General features: G+C 41.8%; 1 protein-coding gene and 1 pseudogene across 1 annotated transcript in view; one reads left to right on the top strand and one right to left on the bottom strand.

Annotated features, from left to right (window-relative positions):
* Positions 1 to 9112, bottom strand: part of Socs5 (suppressor of cytokine signaling 5) — a 64526-nt gene that overhangs the window by 29009 nt on the left and 26405 nt on the right. The gene's annotated exons all lie outside the window — the stretch shown is intronic.
* On the top strand, positions 26 to 351 carry LOC105741701 (annotated as a pseudogene).

Genomic DNA, 9112 nt, shown 5'->3' with positions numbered 1-9112 from the left:
AAGAATGCCATGTAATAATTGAAGAATGGTAGCCACGGCCCTCCACTATCCTGTGGCCTTGGATCTCAACAAGGGCCACAAGGTGACTAAGAATGTGAGCAAACCGAGGTACAGCCACCGTCGCAGACACCTCACCAAATACACCAAATTCGTGTGGGACATGATCCGGGAGGTGTGCGGCTTTGCCCCTACGAATGGCGCACCATGGAGCTGCTCGAGGTCTCCAAGGACAAGTGTGCCCTCAAGTTCATCAAGAAAAGGGTGGGGACGCACATCCGCGCCAAGAGGAAGCGTGAGGAGCCGAGCATCGTGCTGGCCGCCATGAGGAAGGCAGCTGCCAACAAGGACTGAGCCCCTCTGGAATAAAGCTTCGCAGAATGTTAAAACAAAAAACCAGAATCCTCATACCCTGCTAGGGTGACTAGAGTAGTGTAACTGCTTTGAAAACTAGTTTGGTATCATCCAGTGAATTGAAGATATGAATTTCCTATGATTTGAGCAATTCCATGTTTAAGTATAAACTCTTGAATACTGTTTCCATGTGCACCAAGAAAAATGTATCAGAATGGCCATAACTGAAACTTTTAATATCGTAAAATAGAAAAAATATGTATCATGGCACGTTTACACAATGAAACAATCTATTTACACTACAGAAGAGAGAAGAATATATGTGAAAACACCGACACACACTTACATGTGGGCACAGATGTTTAAAAAAAAGAACATCATTCGGGGTGCACAAACAGGAGGTAAGACTTTACAAAGAAGGGGAAGAAAAAGATTTTTAGCGAAGTGTGGAAATGGTTATGAATGGGGGATGGTTTGGAGTGGGGAGAAATGGGGTTCTACCAAGAAGGGACGTACATCAGGCTTTGGGCATACCCTCAATGTTGTTTCTTAATCTGGCAGCAAATATGTTTTGTAACTACTCAGAGTGCATCTTTTATCTTGCAGTCTTGTTACATCTTAAAAGGGGAAAGACATTTAAAAGTGGGCACTGTGGAACACACCTGTCCCGCAGACAATTTGGAAGGCAGGGCTAGAAGGTGGGCAAGCTTGAGACTGGCGCAGGCCACTCAGGGCGTGTCTCAGAAACACTGAGGGACAAGGACAGGGAGGGAGCTAATGTGAAGGCCGTGGGTTCGCTCACCAGTGCGCCTGAGGTGGGAGGCCACACAGCCGGACAGAAGAGCGCAGAGAGCAGCGGCTGCAGCAGCAGCAGCAGCACACGGTCCTCCCGACCAGCACTCAGGGGCCCTGGGAAAGCAGGCGAGGGCTCGCCCTTTCCTCCACGCGACTGCTCTTTCTATTACTTCTATCATCTCTGTAAGACACTACCCCTTAGCTAAATTTCTATCTCAATAACAATGAAAGCGTTCTCTCACCAAGGGTTTTTTTTACTTCACTCTATATGGTTACACGTATTTTCCTATCTACATAAAGAGCCATCCTGAGAGAAAGCAACAAATACTTGGCACAGGAGAGCCAAGCAAACGTTTCACTAATGAAAACACAAAACAAACTAGGACAGTAATGCAAATCAAACTATCATATAGTTAGTTTGGTAACAATATTTTAAAGATTATAATTCTCCTTGACAATAGTATTCTGCTGCAATAACTAAGATGTTGTTCTTCATTAAAGCAATTTAAATTCTACTCCTTTGTTTAACTGTATACAGAAAAAACTTTTCTGGATGAGATTTATGAATTCATGTAGTAGTTAAACTAACCTAGATCCTTCAGTTAACATGACAATAATGGGGAAAAATCTTGTATTTGTTTTTAAGAGTTTTTATATACACACAGAAGATGTGAGAATATATGTTCTTGCCTTTACAATGTAACTTTTTTTATTAGTACACGCTGGCAGCACGTATTGTGTAAAGCTTATATGCATAATACATCTTGTCTTTTTATCCCTTTCTCCTCTCATCCTTCCCATCTCCCTGTATCTCTGTCGCCTCTTGCAAAAGATCTACAATTTATTTGTCTGGGTTTGTCTGTTTTTAAAGACAGGGTCTTCCTCTGCAGCTCAGATTGGCTCAGAGTGAGCTCAGCTGCTACTGGCCTCAGACTCCCTGCACTCCTCCGGCCTCGGCCATGTGAGCGCTGGGGTTACAGGCACAGGCCACTATGTCGCTGAGATCTACAGTCCAAACACGAACTTTCTAGGGCCAAGTCTTAACTCACTGAGTACAGATAGATGTGTAGGAAAAACATACCTCTAGCCCATACTTTCTGTGCACACTGCAGTTCACTAAAGCCTCGGTCTGTCTCAATTCGGCTACTGCACATCAAATTCACTGCATCTAATACCTTTCTCTCCAAACTGGGATGTGATTACCACAGTTGTGTATTAGTTGCATTTTACCCTTCCTTCACTTAATACTTTCTAATTTAATTATATTTCAGTCGAGTTTTTTCCCCAGTATCGTAACTGTACCCAGTCCTTCCACTTTCACTTCCAGTAACCTTGTTTCTTGTGCTACCTTCCTTCACTTCTCCTCCTGCCTTCCCAGACTCCTAGCTCTGCAAGGCTCATTTCTTTTTACAAACATTCAATAGTTTCAACATCTTGTGCCTGACGCAGCTCACTCACTGCCATCTATAATTAGGCCCCACTTCATCCAAACTTCATTCTCCTCACCGTGAAACACTTCCTCTACTATGCCCTCCACCATTCAATTCTATTTTTAACATCTACATCAAATTCTAATGTCTCCTTGTTTATTCCTTCAAAAGGGCTTACATACTTGCTACAACTTATTCTTTTCAAATCATTCAGGTGTATCAATTTTATCCCTACAACTGTACTATGAGACAAATAACAGTTTTATGTTACTTGTTATAACCTAAAGCACCTAGGAGAATAGACATTTACAGTACATCCAGACATTTAAAGAAAAAGACAAAAGGCATCAGAGCCAAGATACTCTCTTGTTTTGGTGCTTCTGTTGAGCTCAGTTAAATTGTCACACAAAGGCCGGGGAGACAGCTAAGTAGAATAAGCGCCTGCCCGCTGGCAAGCGCAGGTCCTAAGTTCAATCCCTGGTCCCACCAAAAAAAGAAAAAAAAAAAAGGTCACACAATTTCAGTAGCTGGTCTCTGAGGTGCCTAGTAAAGTTTGACTTACCACTTTGCCAAACTGACCAAGCAATCAGCTTCAATGGGAAAGCTTCTAAATCTACTTAAGCCACTGCGAATATGTATTACTTAGATAATTATCTCAAAGTCTGACCAGGCAATTTTAATAATAAAATCTGATTTTAGTTTGGTCTATGTGCCCACTGGGATAGAGGCCCCACATCAGAATTTTCTAGGCACTGGGTAAATTACTGGTACTAAAATATTCAATAACTGTGGTCACTAAACTTCCTCTAATATCAAAGGAAATCAAGAGGTAGGAATGCAGTTAATTTTCTTCCTCTACTGAAGCAGGTCTCTCTTTCTCTTCAGTGATAGAGAACTTTGTAAAACAAAACCATTAGGCTGCAGCTGGGTCTCTTTTCACTATTCAGTCACAGTAAGAACCTTTGTGTAGTAACGAAGGGGAATCCACAGATTGTATTTTCCTGTGCGTTTTATCACATAACCAAGCTTCTTAAAACAAAATCTAGGTTTTTCTAAATGAGGTGCCACTATATTTCCTTCTCAATCCATCCTGTACCTCTGCCCAGATTTGACATCAGAATTATTTCATAACTTGGTTTTACTTTTTAGTTTATTACTTTCAGAAACTGTCGCTGGGAGATATAGTAGATTACTTCCTACAGTAACAAATTCTCACTCAGGTGACTGCTTTTTATCTTATTTACTCTTTTCTTAAATTTCCTGTTTAAAAAGTGTGTATGTGGTCTGCATTTGGGTACAGCGATGGTGAAACTGCAACAGATTAAGACACCGTGCCTATGGTCACACTGTATAAAACAAAAATTGCCCTGAAAGAACAAAAAGAAAACACAGCAACTAAGTGTCCACTGACATGTGAATGCATAAATAAAATATGGTAATATAAGATGAAAAATTATTCAGCCTTAAAAAAGTATAAAATTCTAACTAACATGCTAAAAAACAAACCTTGAAGACATTGTGCTAAATGAAATATACCAGTCAGAAAAGGACAACTATCAAATGTTGCATGATTTTTCTCACACGTGAATCCTAGAATAGTCATATTCATAGAGACGGAAGGTAGAATGGTAGTATCAGGGTTGTTATCTAAAATATACCCCCAAAAGGCCCATCGTGTTGAAGGCTTGGCTGGCAGCTAATGGGTTCTACCCTGAAGGGGACCTGTCACCTCGTCCTGTCCCTTCCTCTGCATCCTGGGCGCCGTGATGCAAGCTGCTCTCCTCCCCACACCCTTTTCTGCCGTGAAGCCCCTTCCTCTTTCAGGGGCTGGGGAGACGGCTGACATAAGGGGCTGGGGAGCCGGCTCAGTAGAATAAGCACTTGCCTGGTAAGTGTAAGGGCCTGAGTTCAATCCCCGGTTCTGCTAAAACAAACAACCCACCCTGACATAGTTTCAAAGGAGAGGTAAGAAAAAGAGGAATCATTATTATTTAATGGGTACAGAGTTTTAAAAGTTCCTTTTCAAAAACGTTAAGTTTATTGGCACATTTTAGGTACACGTAATGATTGCAGTCATCACAGCAACTCTACCTGCACACGACACGTCCTGGTTCTTCTTTTCCCCTCCCCTCAGCCCTTCCTCCCCCTTATTTACAAAAAGCATTGTTTCCATTATTTTTTGCATTTTCTTTTGCCTTCCTGATGATGGGCAGTGGTGGTTGTACAAGGTAAAAATACTTAAATCTGCACACTTAGAAATGTTAGGTTTTGTCATATATTTTATCTCAATAATAAAGAATATACTATAGAGAAGAATTATGTGACTCTTTGAACAACCTCACTTGTGTTCTAAGAGCGATCCCATCTACACAAGCGACTACCCATGTTCGCACAGGCACAGTACTTACATACTGCTGCCTGGCTGTACCCTCTGTTATTTTTGCTGTATTTTTCCTGGATGCCTTTATTCATTCACTTACAAGCAAGGACCACATGCTAGACTTTACATAAGGTGCTGAAGAGAAAAGAAAGAAGAACCGTCTCCGAGAAGTCCCTCATCAAGGAGAGAAGCACGCGGCGTACAATTCCATCTGACTGGATTCCCGGGCGGGCTGCAGGAAGCAAGGGCCCTGAGCTGGGGGTGCGGCAGGCCGCTCAGCTCTGCCCTATACCTCCTCTTCCTTCCCGTATTACACAGTATTACGTTTAGCTGGAACAAAGCTACCCGGAATACAACCGCGTTTTTACCCTTTCTTGGGACCCTAAGTTCCGGCCAGCGAGATGAAGCGGTACGTAGGAGGGAGCTTGAGGCAAGCTTTCTCAAGAGACGGCACTTGCGTCCTTTGCTGCTATTTGCTTTCTTCCTGCATCTGCTGCTTAAAATAAAGACCTCAATTTGTTTTGAGACAAGGTCTCACTTGTTGGCCTTGAACTGGTAAGGATGGTCCTGCCTCAGCCTCCCTAACGCTAGGATCACACCTAGCCAAGACACTTCAATTTTAGATCATGAGAACAAGGGGCAAATCTGAGCTTTTGGAACCAGGAGCTGGGATGACTTCTCCTAAGACTTCCTGGAGCAGAGCTGTCATCTACACACACACACTACAAATCCAGCTGATTCTCCACATACTCTATAACATGTGAACAGTTTGGCTGCAAAATAAGATGCTATGGGGGAGAAGAATTTATTATTTCTCTCTTATTTCATGACAGAAAGGGGGCTGGAGAGATGGCTCAGTGGTCTAAAGCACCTACTTGGAACAAGCTTGGCAAAGCACAGGGACCACGGTTCAATCCTCCAGCACCACATGCCAGCCAGCCCCGCCCCCTGGTAGGCTGAGCTGGCCACATACACGCACACACACACACACACACAATAAATGTTAAGAAAAAAAAAGTGTTGTCATGACAGAAAGGTACACTACTATTTTATTAAATGCTAAGGTCTAGAAGAAACAAAGCCTCAAGTATGAAAAGAGTGCAACTTCTGGGGAGAGTTAAGACTGGAATGTGACAATGTTGATCCTCCTCACGTCCCGAATGGCTGTCAGAGGTTGGCAACAGCTGAACAGCATCTTGTCTACATTGTAGTGGGAACTTGGTACAGTATTTGATGATCTGAACCCTAACCAGAGAACAGCACTATTTTTTCCTCCTATGTGAAGGAAAAAAACAAACAAACCAAAACAAAAAAACACAAAACCCAGCACTATTAAAGGTTATTTGGAGCTTTAACTTTTATTTATTTATTTTTGCATTTAGGAGCTTTAATTTTTAACTAAGGAGGCAGCATTCTTTTATTGGTCTGCAATGATCATGTACTAGTTTTTTAAAAAAATTTAATCATTTATTTATTTATTTGGTACAGGGTCTCACTACACAGCTCAGACTCAGTGACCCTCCTGACTCAGCCTCCCTGGCGCTGGGATCACAGGTGTGCACCACCACGCCTGGTCTCGACAGCCAGCGTGGCACGGGGTATTAGGGATTGAGCACAGTTGCCGCTAAGCAATGCTAACTCTGACAGGGACTTCCCAACTGTGGAGAACACACTTGCTCTTGCTGACTTGGCTAGCTCCGAGCCCAGGTGGGGTCTGCTTTAAACTGTCCTCCATCCTGCCACAGGGAATATCAAATAAATCCGTATTAGAACATATAATTCCCTCATCCAAACTCTTCCCGCCTTGAGTGATAAGGTGTACATTTTTTCAAGTGCCACTCTGGGCCACTGTGAACTTGGTCCCTGTCAAACCATGACATCTTACTAACAGAGTTTCTCTGGTCTCTTAAGTTTTAACTACATAAGAGGTTCCTAATTTAGGGGTAGGGGTGGAGTACTAGAGATTGAACCAGGCTTTCATTCTATGCTACAGGCCTTTTTTGATTTTCTTATTTTCATACAAAGTTTTGAGGAAAACAAAGTTTTTTAAAAAATTAAAATTTATTTTCAAAGAATGCAAACTTGTGATTAAAAAAAAAACAAGAATCACAAACGATACAAGATTTCGCTAAACAAAGTGATAGGAACTCAACAGTGGTTGCTGCGTTACATGATGCTGACTTCAAATCAGTTGCTCACATTACCAGATATAAATGTGTAAGATTCGTTTAAAGAAAAACAAAACAATAACAAAGAAGTTATAAGAAATTGAAAAAGGGCCAGCCAAATAGCTCAGCGGATTAAAGCATCTGCAAGCAGGCGCAGGGACCGGACATGCCGGCCCCACCCCCAGGGCGTGCTGAGATGGCAACTGAGATTGGGCATGGTGGTACTACACACCTGTAATCCCAGCACTTGGCAGGCTGTAAACAGGCAGATCACTACAGGTCCGATCTAGTAGTGAGACCTTGAACACCGTGTACACCCTTCGCTACAATGCATAAAATAAAATAAATCAACCATATAATTATCCAAACTATTCTGCATACATACCTAAATATCTTTTTCCCTTCTTTTATCTGTCCTTTTCCTCATCCCAGTTTTTCCTTCCCATTGAACAATTTCTTTTCCTTTCACAGTATCTGTTGTCCCCTTTACATTTTCATTACTCTTTCAGGTTCTCACAGTAGCAAGATAACACAATGTTTGTACATGTGGATCTGATTTATTCCACTTATCAATACACTCTCTAGCTGCATGTATTTATCTACCAAGGCCTCAAATTTATCTTTTTTATAGTTGAATAATACTCCATTAAGTAAAAATACTGTATCTTTTTTTTTAATCTATTTCTCAGGTGATGGACATTTGGGTTGTTTCCAAGGTTTAGCTATGACAAATTGCACTGCTATAAACATGGGTCCACATATATTGCTGTGGTCTGATGATTTCAGTTCTTTTGGAAAAATACTCAGGGGAGGGAATAGCTGGCTTAAATGGGACCTCCAATCCTAGCTTTCTGAGGAATCTCCACACTGATTTCCATAATGGCTGTACCAGCCTACACTCCCACCAACAGCGGGGAAGGGTTCCTTTTTCCTCACAGCCTCTCCAGCGTTTGTTATTAGATGACTTCTTGATGACAGCCATTTTTTCTGGGGTAAGATAGCACTTACCCCATAGCGCTGTTTTAATTTGCACTTCTAAACAAGTGAAAGTAGACAAAATAGGAACCATCTTCCCAACATTAATATAGTAAAGAGGCTAAAGAGATTTACTGGCTAGAAATTGTATTTATTTTTAACTTCTTACAAAAATGTTAATTCATAGTGTTTGTATATTTCTGACTATTGTTACCTGAGTGCAAGAGGAAAGTGTGAATTTCATCAAGGTCAGTGACATACATACAAAATTAGCATGCTGAAGGTTACTTTACCTTCCTAGAAGGTTCTGCTCAGAAACTAGGTAGTGCTTGTGCGTAAGTCATATGGCAGATAGCAATGATTCTCACATTTGCCATACATCAGGATAACACAAGGCTTATCAAAACAAACTACTGGGCCCACTCCCAGAATTCCTGATTTAGTAGATCTATCAGGTGTGCCCAGAGGCTACACTTCTAAAAGGTTCCCAGGTTGATTTCGGTAATACCAGTAGCCCTGAGATCACACTGTGGCAAAGCTTTCAGATTAGAAACTTCTGAATTCTAATACCTGCTTGCCACCTAATACCCTCAACCTCCTATGTCTAAAAAAGAAGACGTAGTTGTTAGAGACTTAAATAATATGTGTGAAGTTACAAGGCATGATAAGCACTAAAATGATAATGTGCGCTAAGTACTGTAAACACCAGTATATAATGCTCAAGAACTCAAAGTACCAAAGAATGCGGACAGAGTTACTTGTTTCCCTTTTGTGTCTCACGTCATAGTTCTCATTGCTGAAACAAAATACCTGACACCAAAAGTTAAGGGGGGAATGGTCTATTGTACCTTCCACCTTGTTGAGGTTTCAGTCCGTACCTGGCTGCCTTCAAGGCAGAGGGCCATCACAGAGGAGAAACAGTTCATGGCAGGCAGCAGGCAGCAAAAGCAGCAAGCGACCAAGGGCCACAGCAGCCTGCCTTCTGTCCAGTACATTCCATCCAGGAAGCTACA

Source organism: Octodon degus, unplaced genomic scaffold, assembly GCF_000260255.1.
Source record: "Octodon degus isolate 3935 unplaced genomic scaffold, OctDeg1.0 scaffold00020, whole genome shotgun sequence".
Lineage (NCBI taxonomy): Eukaryota > Metazoa > Chordata > Mammalia > Rodentia > Octodontidae > Octodon > Octodon degus.
Note: the sequence above shows the minus strand (reverse complement) of the source record. Positions and strands in the feature narration are given on the sequence as shown.